The sequence below is a fragment of the Scyliorhinus torazame genome, chromosome 14 (genome assembly GCF_047496885.1).
Source record: "Scyliorhinus torazame isolate Kashiwa2021f chromosome 14, sScyTor2.1, whole genome shotgun sequence".
Lineage (NCBI taxonomy): Eukaryota > Metazoa > Chordata > Chondrichthyes > Carcharhiniformes > Scyliorhinidae > Scyliorhinus > Scyliorhinus torazame.
Genome location: NC_092720.1, coordinates 133185853 through 133200674, shown reverse-complemented (window position 1 = coordinate 133200674; position 14822 = coordinate 133185853). Strand labels below are relative to the sequence as shown.

Sequence of the window (14822 nt, the reverse complement as noted above, 5' to 3'; positions counted from 1 at the left end):
AGAGGAACAGTGGCCTTTGTTCGAATCTGGATCGGCTGGATCTGGAAGAGTAATTGCGGTTCAGCTAGGCTCACCCGTCTGGTAGCGAGCGTTGAACTTGAACTTGCTCCTGGTCGTGGTGCTGCGATTGGAGATGGCCGTTGCCGGAACGCCAGGTCCAAAAGAGACCGAACACATGGCAGTGTCTCTCTTTATCCTTGGGGAGTTTTGCACTCTTTTGGGCGGTCCTTAGGTTTGGACCCAATTAATTGGGCAGTTCTCGATCACTGCCTTCGATCTGAGCCAATAAAGGGGCGGGTGCCTTGATGGCTGGGCGTGTCCTAAGCGGTCATTGACCCTGCTGTTTATGCTTCCTGAGTAAAGTGAGTGGTGCTGAAATGTCTGGGCTTGTATCGGTTACCTGAGTATCTATCCTTTGTCTTACGGAGATGGGCCATTAAATGATAATCGGTTGGGAGTTTCGATGCTGTCTGGGTTCTCTGCTCACAAATATACATTCAGGCTCTGTGCCTGCCTGAATCTTACATTGTCCATATTTCCCTTTAGGCTTTGCGAACGTCCATGTTTCTTCTTGTAAGTGGCCGCCCCAGATGGCTACACTTCCCAGCATCTGCCATATTTTTGCTTTTGTAGTTAAAAGCACTGAGCAGATTGGAAATGGAATTACTTCAGAAATTAAAATGGAGGGTTATTTTTTCAACAGAGGTTATGTGTCAAGTTGTTGTCTAAAGAGTCACAACTTCTGAATGGGCATTGCTCATCCAATGAGTGACTCCACTATCGCAGCTGATCAAAGTCAAGTACACTCATCTCTGCAGCCAATGTGTACGCGGCATTTAGATTGGCGGCAGAGACCATGTTTATCCCACCGGCACAATAGGCACAGGATGCCCATAAAGGAGGTAACTCCCGACCCCTTGATCAGCTACCTGCGTCTCAAGTAAAACCGTCTCGACGTGGGCCTCTCCTGACATGGGTAAAATCCCAGAGGCATCTGGATGAGTCCCTTAGGTGGCCATTAATTGGTCACTTAAGGGCTTCTATTGGCCCATGGGCGGCGAGTGGACCTCCCGTCAGCTTCTCCGCTGGTAATATTGTGGCAGGACTGGGTAGTAGCCGGGAATGGTACCCCATGACACAACACCCCCAATGAGACTGTTTCCCTCCTCACAGGCAGAATTGAGATTTTAACATTGAGAGTTGGGAATCAATCCTCTTGGATTGCACAAGGACAAAGTGGAAGTGGCACTTGGGGCAGAAACATGTTGTTCAAGTTGAAGATACAGGGCAGGAAAGTCTCAGCTTTCATTCCCAGACTGTTCCCACGTTAGCATTGGGAATACTGAGGTTAGGAAGGTGAAACATTCTCCACTGCAACGCACCCTAGCAATCACTTGACTGAGGTGTAAATTGTCTGCCCCATCAGCACTTTGGGCTCTTCATTGCCTCAACTCATGTTGGACAGTTACAGAACTACATTGGTCGTAACAGTGGGAACGATAATGTCTCATTAATTACACAGTTAAGGTTAAGAAAAACAGGTTATGGATATTAATTGTCTTTGAACAAACATAAATAGGGACTACATACCATTGCATTTTGTCCTGCAGTGACAGAGGTCCCCAGTGGAGGACACTCTGTATGGGAGTTCTTCCCTTTTCCATCGGGGATCTGGCGGGAGGGTGGTGCATGCAGCAGTCTTGTGCAATAGAAGGTTGAGGTGGTTCACAGACTCCCAGGCTGTGGGTGCTTCCTGCGGTCAAGTAGAGTCTGCCTTCCATGTTTAGATTTCCTGAGGTTGCAGCCATTTTTAAATTCTTTCAAAGGGCTGCTCCTCAATTGGCTGCACGTCAGCCTCACGCTCCTGCCCACCCAATGTGGAGGGGGTGGGTAGGGAGGAGGACCTTCTCATAAGCCTGCTCCTGGGCCTGGCCAAGGTGGCCATCAACAGGTCTAGGCAGCAGGTGGTCGAGGGGACCATCCGACCTGGCTATCTGCCCCTCTGCCACGGCTCTGTTGGCACGCGGTGTCCAATGGTACGCTTGAGGCTTGTGCAACCGGTGGGTGTAAGAAGGATGGTGCGGCATCATCAACCTGGGGAATTATATTTTAGTTTGATAATTTTCCTTTTGTAAATGTTATATTTTTTGCAGTGCCCTTTTAAGGGATTGTCACCTTTTTCCCCCCCCCCGCCCCCCCCCCCCCCCCCCACTTTCCCGCCATCACCCTGAAATCTGATATTCTATTGATTCAATTCAAAACACACAGAAATAGGGGATGTCTGGGACACTGGGTTGAGTGGAAGGAGATCTGTGAGACTGAACCAAGTCATAAAGAAAGGTTCTGTGCCTTGGTTTTGGCTTCATCGACCAGCTTGGATCCTGTTGGCATGAAACCCTGTGGTGGTATGTATTAGGGGTAATACGGTACACCACGTGTCGACAGGCTATTGGTGGAGGGATGCCAGGTCCTGATAGGATCTGCCACCTACTGGACTCCACACAGAAATGCCGGTATAAGAACCCAGTTTTTCCCTCCATTTCCCTCAGCAGCTGCATTCTGTAACCACGCTGCTGGGGATAAAGTTCTGCTTAATAAAGCCATCAATTGACATTACCTCAACCTGCCTTGCGTCATATTGATGGTGCTACAATTTATTAAGCAGAATTTAAATTGAAGAAAACAACGTGGGAACATGGAGCTCCGAATCACCCCAGAGTGCCTGCGCATCGCACCCCAAGCAGCTAATTCGACATCTATTTTCAAGCACTGGCTGGCATGCTTTGAGGGCTACCTCCGAACGGCCCCCGACACACCGACAGACGAACAGAAGATGCAGGTCCTCTATTCCAAGGTGAGTCCTGACGTCTACTCCCTTATCGAGGACGAGGACGGTTTCACTGGTGCCATCGCCGCGCTGAAGGATATCTACATCTGGCCCGCCAACAAGGTTTTTGCTCGCTACCAGCTCGCCACACGACGGCAATTTCCGGGGGAATCGCTGGACGAGTTTTATGACGCCCTGCAGATCCTGGGTCGAAACTGCAACTGCCCGGCGGTAACAGCGAGTGAACACACAGAGCTCCTGGTCCGCGATGCGTATGTGGCAGGTTTGGCCTCTTCCCAGATCCGCCAGCGGCTTCTGGAGAAAGAATCTCTGGGTCTTACAGAAGCTCGGGCCCTGGCGGCATCCCTCGATGTGGCCTCGCGTAACGCCCGCGCCTATGCCCCTGACCGCACTACAGCCCCTTGGGCTCCGTGGACCCCTGCTGCGGTTGACTCTCCGACACCCCCCCCACCCCCGCAAACCTGCGCCGCCAAAACACCAGACCAACCGGGGGGGCCCTGCTGCTATTTTTGCGGCCAGCCGAAACACCCTCGGCAGCGCTGCCCGGCCCGCGCGGCTACCTGCAAATGCTGCGGGAAGAAGGGCCACTACGAGACGGTGTGTAAGTCCCGCGGGGTCGCCGCTATCTCCGGGGAAGAAACGGGACCACAGACCCAGCCCCCCCAGCGATCCACGTGCGACCAACGGACTCCGCCATTTTGGACCCCGGACGCCACAAGGGAGAGATGGGCGCCGCCATTTTGTCCACCCCCGACTGCGCTCGATCCGTGGACGCCGCCATCTTGGCTGAAGGACCCCGACACAGACGGCCACATGCTGCTTGATTACGATGTTCAACTTCAACAACCACGTCTGGCTTCGACGACCCTCGACCAGTCGCGACCCCGGACGCTCCAGACTGCAACCACTGCAGTCCTAGTGAATGGCTACGAGACGCCGTGTCTTATCGACTCTGGGAGCACGGAGAGCTTCATTCATCCGGACACGGTAAGGCGCTGTTCCCTCGTAATTCAGCCAAGCACCCAGAAAATGTTGCTGGCGGCGGGATCCCACTCCGTTCAGATCACGGGGTTCTGCATCGCTAACCTCACGGTGCAGGGGAGGGAGTTCCGAAATTACCGGCTGTATGTCTTCCCCCATCTCTGTGTGCCCACACTCCGAGGGTTGGACTTCCAATGCAACCTCCAGAGTTTAACATTTAAATTTGGCGGCCCTAGACCCCCACTGACTGTCTGCGGCCTCGCGACCCTCAAGGTTGAACCGCCTTCCTTGTTTGCGAACCTCACCCCGGATTGCAAACCCGTCGCCACAAGGAGCAGACGGTACAGCGCCCAGGACCGAGCATTTATCCGGTCCGAAGTCCAGAGGCTGCTGAAGGAAGGCATCATCCAGACTAGCAACAGTCCCTGGAGAGCCCAGGTGGTAGTCGTTAAGACCGGGGAGAAACAGAGGATGGTCATCGACTATAGTCAGACCATCAACAGGTACACTCAGCTAGACGCGTACCCTCTCCCCCACATATCCGACATGGTCAATCGGATTGCACAGTACAAGGTCTTTTCCACCGTGGACCTCAAGTCCGCCTACCACCAGCTCCCCATCCATTCCGGTGACCGCAACTATACTGCCTTCGAAGCAGACGGGTGGTTATACCACTTTTTAAGGGTTCCATTCGGCATCACGAACGGAGTCTCGGTCTTCCACGAGAGATGGACCGAATGGTTTACCAGCACGGTTTACGGGCCACGTTCCCGTATCTCGACAACGTCAGCATCTGCGGCCACGACCAGCAGGACCACGACGCCAATCTCCAAAAATTCCTCCAGACCTCTCACGCCCTGAACCTCACTTACAACAAAGAAAAATGCGTGTTCCGCACCGATCGTCTAGCCATCCTGGGCTACGTCGTGCGTAATGGAGTGATAGGCCCCGACCCTGAACGCAAGAGCCCCCTCATGGAGTTCCCTCTCCCCCACTGTGCCAAAGCCCTGAAACGTTGCCTGGGCTTCTTTTCTTAATACGCCCAGTGGGTTCCACAATACGCCGACAAGGCCCGTGCGCTAATCCAGTCCACTACTTTTCCCCTGTCGACAGAGGCATGCCAGGCCTTTAGCCGCATCAAAGCGGATATCGCAAAGGCCACGATGCGCGCCATTGACGAGTCCCTCCCCTTCCAGGTCAAGAGCGACACATCGGATGTAGCTCTGGCGGCCACCCTCAACCAAGCAGGCAGGCCCGTGGCCTTCTTCTCCCGAACCCTCCACACTTCAGAAATCCGCCACTCCTCAGTGGAAAAGGAAGCACAAGCAATAGTGGAAGCTGTGCGACACTGGAGGCATTACCTGGCCGGTAGGAGATTCACTCTCCTCACTGACCAACGGTCGGTTGCCTTCATGTTCGATAATGCACAGCGGGGCAAGATCAAAAACGACAAGATCTTGCGGTGGAGGATCGAACTCTCCACCTTCAATTATGAGATCTTGTACCGTCCCGGAAAGCTGAACGAGCCATCCGATGCCCTATCTCGCGGCACATGTGCCAATGTACAAGTGGACCATCTACAAGCCCTCCACGACGACCTCTGCCACCTGGGGGTCACTCGTTTCTACCACTTCCTTAAGGCCCGCAACCTCCCTTACTCCGTCGAGGACGTCCGAACAGTCACCAGAAACTGCCAGATCTGCGCTGAGTGCAAACCGCACTTTTTCAGGCCAGATAGAGCCCACCTGGTTAAGCCTCTCGACCCTTTGAACGCCTCAGTTTGGATTTCAAAGGCCCCCTCCCCTCCACCGATCGCAACGCGTACTTCCTGAACGTCGTTGACGAATACTCCCGTTTCCCTTTCGCCTTCCCCTGCCCCGACATGACAGCGTCCACGGTCATTAAAGCCCTCGGTACCATTTTTACACTGTTCGGTTTCCCCGGCTATATCCATAGCGACAGGGGGTCCTCCTTTATGAGTGACGAACTGCGTCAATTCCTGCTCAGCAGGGGAATAGCCTCGAGCAGGACGACCAGTTACAACCCCCGGGGGAATGGGCAGGTAGATAGGGAGAATGGAACGGTCTGGAAGGCCGTCCTGCTGGCCCTCCGGTCTAGGAGTCTCCCAATTTCCCGTTGGCAGGGAGTCCTCCCGGATGCCCTTCACTCTATCCGGTCCCTGCTGTGCACCACCACGAATCAAACGCCTCACGAGTGCCTCCTCCTCTTTCCTAGGGAGTCCTCCTCTGGAACGCCACTTCCGACCTGGCTAGCAGCTCTGGGACCCATTCTGCTCAGGAAACATGTGCCGGCGCACAAGTCAGATCCGTTGGTGGAACGGGTGCATCTCCTTCACGCCAACCCGCAATACGCCTATGTGGAGTACCCCGATGGCCGACAGGACACAGTCTCCCTGCGAGATCTGGCGATCGCCGGAGCTACCCACACCCCCCAACGCCAATCACCACCTCCTCACTCCCGCCGGTTCATCCCGCAGCCACCCCCTTCCCAGGGGGTTCGGTTCTCCTCCCAGACCCGCCCAGGAGTAAGGACACAGGGGACAGCGCTACGCTCCCAGAGTCGACGGGACTTGAGCCAGCGCCATCCCCACCATGCCCGAGACGATCGGAAAGGACGACCAGGGCGCCCATCCGGCTCATCGAATCACTTTAACTCTCAACGTTTTCAGTTATTGTGTCTTGTTATAGTTATGGCATCATGCCGACCCTGGTTGGCCCGTTGGCCCAGTTGAAGCGATAATTTTGTGTTTTGTTCAAAGTTACGGCACAGTACCAACTCTGTAAACCCCTACCACCATGCGAACCACCATCCCGCCGGGTTTTTTTTCAACAAGGGATGAATGTGGTGGTATGTATTAGGGGTAATACGGTACACCACGTGTCGACAGGCTATTGGTGGAGGGGTGCCAGGTCCTGATAGGATCTGCCACCTACTGGACTTCACCCAGAAATGCCGGTATAAGAACCCAGCTTTTCCCTCCATTTCCCTCAGCAGCTGCATTCTGTAACCACGCTGCTGGGGATAAAGTTCTGATTAATAAAGCCTTCAATTGACATTACCTCAACCTGCCTCGCGTCATATTGACGGTGCTACAAACCCATAACTAAAGGCCTATTATGTCCTGACCCTCCTCTTACCCTTCAATCTATCCCGGAGCTTTCCCTTTCACTTTCGTTTTTCCAGCAATGAAAGAAAATGAACACTCCTGCAGAAGAAGGGAGGATGATTTTTGAGAGTCTGGGAGCAGAAGGCTCCACCCAGTCAGATAGTGATTCAGGAGTTTGACTGGCATTCATAAAGCCAGGCGCTCTGGGGGAGGAAGAAGGAACGGGAAAATTAAAACAAAATTACGTTCATTTAATGTGCCCTTAACAACGCCAATACATTACGAAGCGCTGCATAGATAAGGAGAACATTTGCAGTCACTGTATTATGGACAAGAACGCCTCCCAGTCATATTACAAAATATGCTGATTACATCAACCTTGTGGGCCAGATGATAACCATCAAACATGTTGACAGCATTGTGGTAGTCACCACTGTTGTATATATCACATACGAGATGTAATACGGTAAGGCTCCTGTACTATAGGTACGGGGGTAGATCCCTGCCTGCTGGCTCCGCCCAGTAGGCGGAGTATAAATGTGTGTGCTCACCGAGCTGCAGCCATTTCGGCAGCAGCTGCAGGAGGCTACACATCTCTGCTTAATAAAGCCTTGATTACACTCGACACTCGTCTCGTCGTAATTGATAATGCACCAAGCATACACAAGGGACTGAAGCAGTGCAGTGACTGAGCTCAGGAACAGGAAGTGGGGATGTTGAGACGGTCACGTCATGCCATTTTCATGCCAGCAAGTTTAATTAAAGCAGTGAGAACCTCAATATTTTTTGACATTGCATTGTTCAATAGTGGGTCTCTCCTGCCTGTACCTCTTGACATTCACACCTCCGATTCATGTGGAGACACTGATAGGTTATCATTATTGGAGGACTAGTGAATACGAACAAAATGTAAAATCTACAACCAGGATGACGAGGTTGGCGTTGGCCCAGAATTACAGATCTGTGCAGTAGATTCCATTCAAAAATTATTTAACCTGCTGTCAAAAGCTGCTGTCAGAAACAGTTGGGTAAATGTCTGGTTAAGATCTGTATCTCAGCTTGCAGTACAGATGCAGATCATATAATATTGTCTGTCAATGGTGATTTTAATATGTGGCATGATGTACATCAGTGTCAGTGGCTCTTGTCGTGTCAACAACAATCCACAATCCCAGCCAGTTGACATTGTCATGGGTTAAGGGTGTAAGGAGCCAGCAGAATGGGACACTATCAGATCATGTTTATGGTGGGTGCTGTCTCCAAGCATTCTAAGTAGGAGCTGTACCGGTTCATGGCTGGCCAAAGGAAAGGCATGTGGGTGTGTGTTGCCTATCAATTTCATAAGTTTGTATGTAAAAGTGGCTTTAATCTGTGACTTAATGCAACAGTGGTCACGCCAATGCCCTGTACAACTGAAGCGTAACCTCCCTACTTTTGTAATCAATTTCCCTCACAACAAACAATAACATTCTATTAGCTCTCGGTGGTAGTCACCACTAACTGTATTAGATGTAGTACGGTAAGACTCCTGTACTAGAGGTACATGGGTAAATCCCTGCCTGCTGGCTCCGCCCAGTAGGCGGCGTATAAATGTGTGTGCTCGCCGGTGCTGCTCCCATTCTGGTTCCAGCTACAGGAGGCCACACATCTTTGCTCAATAAAGCCTTGATTATTCACTACTTTTGTCTTTGTAGTAATTGATAGTGCATCACTCTCCTAATTACTTGCTGTACCTGCATACTAGCCTTTTGTGAGTCATAAACAAGGACGCCAAGATCCCTCTACATATCAGAGCTTTGCAGTCTCCCACTATTTAAATAATAAGCTTCTTTTTTATTCTTTGTGTCAAAATGGACAATTTCACATTTGCCCACATTTCTACTCCATTCGGCAGACTTTTTCCCCATTCACTTATCCTCTTTATGTCCCTTTCCAGCCTCCTTACGTCCTCTTCACAATTTACTTTCCTACCTATCTTTGTGTTGCCTTCGTTGGCATCCGATTCCAACTTGTTTATCTTCCTGGCCTATTGCCCCTCTCCCTGTCTCAAGACTGCCCTGGTTGGTTCTTTCACAATGCAGCCACTGAAAACATCAGGGAGCATCAACACTTACTTTCAGAAAACCGAAACAGCACCATCAGTTAAGTTGTAGCCTGACCCATTAACCCAATGGGAATTAAAATTGTTTAGCCATGTTGCTATTTCCAGCTACTTTAATTAACTCCAAGCTTTTATTACTAAGAAAGGAAAAGCAAATCCTTAATCATGTAAATTTATTCTCTTTAAAAATATACACTTTTTTTTCTTTTTGAGTTTTCTAATTCTGTTTTTCCAATTTAGTGTGGCCCATTCACCTGGCCTGCACATCTTTTTGGGTTGTGGGGTGCGAGCCATGCAGACACGGGAGAATGTGCAAACTTCCCACGGACAGTGAACTAAGGCTGGGATCAAACCCGGCTCCTCGGTACCGTGAGTCAGCAGTGCTAACCACTGCGCCACCGTGCCGCCTTTATAAAAGTATATACAACTCAAGTATCTTACAAGACAGACCTAGGAGTGTCTATACACAAGACTTAAAGTTAGCAGGACAAAATGAGAAAGGTATTTAAAAAATCCCTCTAGGGCGGGATTCTCCGAAGCCGCGCCGGTTGGGAGAATTGGCGTTCGCGCCATTTTTTCGTGCGGCGCCGGCTGGCGTCGTTCGCACCGGCGCGTTTGGCGCCAGTCGCTATCCGCGGCAAGGCCGCTGATTCTCCGGCCCGGATGGGCCAAGCGGCCGCACGTAAATGGCCTAGTCCCGCCGGCACCGTCCACACCTGGTCGCTGCCAACGGGTACTCGTCGCGAAGGCTTGGGGGGCGGCCTGTGGGGGGGGGGGGGGGCTCCGATGGGGTCTGGCCCACCGCGATCAGGGCTCACCGATCGCGGTGCCTCTTACCCCCCCCCCCCCCCACCCCCCGGCCTACTTCCTTGCGCGACCGGCCCCAGACCCCGGCGCCATGTTGGTGAGGGGCCAGAACGCTCCGCGAAGTTACCGCGCATGCGTCGGTTGGCACCGGCGCCACTGTGCATGTCATCATTGGCGCCAGCGCAACACCGCATGCGCGGATCCCGCGGCACCCAGTTCACGCCGGGATCTGCGGCTGGAGTGTCGTGAACCACTCAAGCACTGTGCTGGCCCCCTGTAGGGGCCAGAATTCGACATGGGAGCGGCCTGTTGACGCCGTCGTAAAACGCGACGGGGTTTGCAACGGCGTGGACACTCTGCCTCCATTTCGGAGAATCCCGCCCATTCTGTCCAATTCTGGGCAGAATATTTTAGGCCTTCTAGAGGGTGCAGGGGACATTCACTAGAATGATACCAGGGATGAGGGAATTCAATTATATGGAGGGACTGGAGAAGCTGGGATTGATCTCCTTAGAACAGAGAAGGTTAGGAGGAGATTTAATAAAGTTGTTCAAAATCATGACAGGTATTGACAGAACGACTGAGAAGCAACTGCTCCTGGTGGCAGAAGAGTTGACAAGCAGAGGAGGCAGACTTATGGTGATTGGCAACAGTAGCAGAGCTGACAGAAGGGAAAATGTTTTCATACTGCGGGTTGTCATGATCTGAAACTTGCTGGTGGAAGCCAACATAATAGCACATTTCACGAGAGAATATTTAAAAGAATTACTCGAGTCGAACCACTGCTGCTGCTTTCCCATCTTAAAAGCCTTTCCCTTGGGAAAACTTTGCAAGGTCATTGGGGAGAGAGGCGAAGATGTAGAACTAATTGAAGAGCTCCACAAAGAGACGGACCATGCATGATGGGCTGAAGGATCTCTTATGCTGTGTCAGTCTATGATACTGTCGAGGAGGTCACTGTGATGGCAGGATACAGATTCAATCCGTTGAATTCTGTACTTCCCCGCTTTCTCTTTCTCCCATTGATCAGGCCAAGCTTCAATGAAACACATTCTTCTTCCTCCATCTCTCTTTCATCTGACTGAAGCTGAAAATTTGACACCTCTATTGCTGATTCATGCGTGCGAGGAACCGAGTAAAGCAAGATCTCCTTCCTCCTGGATGCCATTTTACCACGTTTACATTTCGCACATTCAGTGCAAAGGTTGCCAAGTGCATCATGTGATTGAACTAATTGCATCAAGATGCATCTGTTGGTCAAATGAATGTTGGCGATCTCCTCGGTACAATGAAAATTATAGGGGCGGCACAGTGATTAACACTGCTGCTTCACAGCACTGAGGACCTGGGTTCGATCCCTGACCCCGGTCACTGTCCGTGTGGAGTTTGCACATTCTCCCCATGTCTGCGTGGGTCTCACCCCACCACCCAAAAAAGATGTGCAGGGTAGATGAATTGGCCACGCTAATTTGCCCCTTAAATGGAAAATAATAATTGAGTACTCTAAATGTATTTAAAAAAACAAAGATACTGACAGACTAACCTGCTTTTGAATACCTTTGAGTCCTGATCATGCAAAATTCCAGAGAGATTGGTGGGATATAGAACATCGACCATACAGTGCAGAAGGAAGCCATTCGGCCTATTGAGCCTGCACCAATCCACTTAAGCCCTCACTTCCACCCTATCCCCTCCTAACCTTTTTGGACACTAAGGGCAATTTATCATGGCCAATCCACCTAACTTGCATGTCTTTGGCCTGTGGGAGGAAATGAGAGCGCCCGGAGGAAACCCACGCAGAAACAGGGAGAACGTGCAGACTCCGCACAGACAGTGACCCAGCGGGGAATCGAACCTGGGACCCTGGCACGGTGAAGCCACAGTGCTAACCACTGTGCTACCGTGCTGCCCTATGAGACATGTAGGGCACAAAATCCACCAAAAAGCAATATAAGATATATTGATGTATGTTTCCCCCATCAAGCATCATTTGAAGAAATAGCAAAAGTAGCAAAGCCCAATGCGTGTGGAGTGACTGAACTTGTGTAAGTGAAGTTGCTTTTGCGTTTTCTATCCCAGATAATTCAGCATTGTTTACATCGGCACAGAAGACGGTTTGAGCAGCTTTGCGTTCCAATGCTGTTCGGCACGGTGGAAGAGAAAGCTTTTTGCTTTGCGGTAACATTTCTGTCACTGAATCAGATGGTTCAGGGTTTGCACCCTGTTCCAGGCAGTCGCAATACCTGGAGAACGGAATTCCGGCTCATTATGGTCCTGTGGAAGCCCATATAACAATTCCACCATCTTGGACTAATTCCTCTATTTGGCTGTTGAAGCTTGTCAGACCGTTAATCAGCCTCCACTATTTTATACAAATCTCCAAGGGAAAGGCTTTTAAGATGGGAAAGCAGCAGCAGTGGTTGGACTCGAGTAATTCTTTTAAATATTTGATGAAGTAATGTGTTTGTTTGAATGCTGGCTTTTGTACCGCACCTCGAGTCATCTCAACGGCCCTCTTGTCAGTACGAGTGGTCCAGCTGTATTGAATTGCAGTTATCTTTTCAAATCGAGAGTGGTTTAGGGTTAAGTTAAAATCCATTCTCCGACAAGTGGGGCGAGCCTCGTAGAGACATATCCAGTCAGCAGTTTCTGCTTCATTGTCAAACATGTCTCGAATATCTTCGCAATGCGTTGACTCTATCCTGACTCAATTATTCACTCACAGAGCATTTAAACCATTGCAGGAAGCCTAGTGATTTAATTCCTGAATCTCTGCTCAACTGTTTGATTTCAAGAAGGTCCCAGATTAGGGGCACTGCATCTCACTTCCGTATCCATAGGCTGAATGGGTAGAAAACGTCCATCAGAGGCTCTAACCCCAGAATAACGTTTTTTGAACCCCAGAATAACGTACTCTGCTCTCTCCTACACTCTCCCAGAAGTCTGAGAGTCAGTCCTTTTTCTAGGTCTGCTCCCAGCTCCATCTAGTGGTCGATTATGATATTACATTAACCTTTTCTCTACTAGACATTCTACATGATATCACAATGTGAAGACAAAAGATTTGGCTGAGTGCAGTGGTCCAATTGCGGTGATGCCTGTGATTCCTCCACTGTGGTAAAAATAGAACCTGCTTTGCATAAAGCACATTACAAAGCATCAATAAATTCCCAAAGCATTTTTCAGCCAACGAGGTGCAATTTCACAGTTTATAATGGGTGCTGTTGGTGTGGAAGCCACTTGCCAACTTTATTCACAGGACAGTTGAAAACCAAAGTTTGGCGATCAACACATTAAATAAAACAAAACAAAACTCATGTAGCATCTGCCACTCCAAATTGATTATGTCGGTCCATTCCTGGGCACAATGTTTTTGCTCGTGATTGATGCACACTCTAAATGGATGGACATTTTTGAGGAGAAGTCACCTACATCAAATGCCACCATCGAAAGATTACACCAATGCTTTTCAACTCCCGGATAACCTGAAGTCATGGCATCAGACAATGGAACCATATTCGTAAGTGCAGAGTTTCAAAACTTCACTGCTCACGATGGGATTAAACACATTAGAACAGCACCTTACCACCCAGCATTAACTGGATAAGCCAAGAGAGCTGTCCAAACTTCCAATTCTGGCCTAAAGAAGCTATCAGGAGGAATCTCGGAGACCAAAATCTCACAATTCCTCCTTAGCTATTGTACCACTCCACATACAACAACCGTAGCTCCACCAGCAGAACTGTTAATGAGACTGGAAAGTTCCAGGAAGCGACCACAAGGAAGCTCAAATTTATTTCACCCATAATATTACACCTCCTACTCTCGGAAGGGTCTCCTGGGCCGGGGTATTTATGTCCCAGAGACCCCTGGAATAAGGAGGTGGCTCTGCCCCCTCATCTATGGAGATTGTACTCGGGTGAGGCCACAGGGACTCTGAGGTACAGACACACAGTGGCCTACGATCGGCTTATAACAGAGACCTTGCCTCAGAACAAGACTGCCAGGGAGGGTGGAAAGGTAATCAGAATGCAAGCCATGATTTACATAGTACAGCATGATTTATGGTAAATGGAGTGATATACATGAGAAACTTCACTCGTGGACCAAGTTGGATCCCTGGAATAATTGTCTCTGAGACTGGACCCATTTTATACCAAGTAGACATGGAGGAACAGATCATTCGTAAACACTTGGACCAAAATAGGGAGATGCTCTACAGTTTGTATTGCCATCATATGTTTTAGAACCCATAATGAAATGAAAATGAAATGAAAATCGCTTTTAGGCACAGGTAGGCTTCAATGAAGTTACTGTGAAAAGCCCCTAGTCGTCACATTCCGGCGCCTGTTCTGGGAGGCTGGTACCCTGCTGCTGGCCTGCCTTGGTCTGCTTTAAAAGCCAGCGATTTAGCCCAGTGTACCGAAGTACCTGATCGACCAGTTATCGACATAACTGATGTCTCCGTGGGGGAAAATAGTGATTAACTGCCTGTGCCAGAAGAGGTATCAATTATTACAATTCCTGTTAATGTCGATCCTGTGGAAGCATCTCAGACAACAGAATTACGCTGTTCTACAAAGAACACAAAAACCCCTCAGAGATTCCATTTATTATTGTCCAACTCATGTACATAATGTTTAGTTAGTATTTAGGACCGAGTAAATTAGTTATTGAAGATTGTATAAAGGTCTGAAAGGGGAAGGGATGTGGTGATTGTCCCTTTAAGGGCAACAGAGCAAAGTAATGGTCAAGTGGGTGACCAATGGGGAGTCAGAGTATGGAATCACCCCCAGGGGATGGGGTCCTCTTAGGCAGAGAAATGTTGGGGAGCTAACTACAGCCATGAGGCAGCTATACAATTCTTCTTAAAAAATACCTTTTGTGTTACCGAATTAATTCCGTGAAAGTACCTTTTTACAATCGTGTCCTCTACATATCAAATTCTTGTGTATTCT

General features: G+C 49.8%; 1 protein-coding gene across 2 annotated transcripts in view; it reads left to right on the top strand.

Moving 5' to 3' along the window:
- The window catches only part of gpc5b (glypican 5b), a 945490-nt gene that overhangs the window by 565786 nt on the left and 364882 nt on the right, over window positions 1-14822 (top strand). The gene's annotated exons all lie outside the window — the stretch shown is intronic.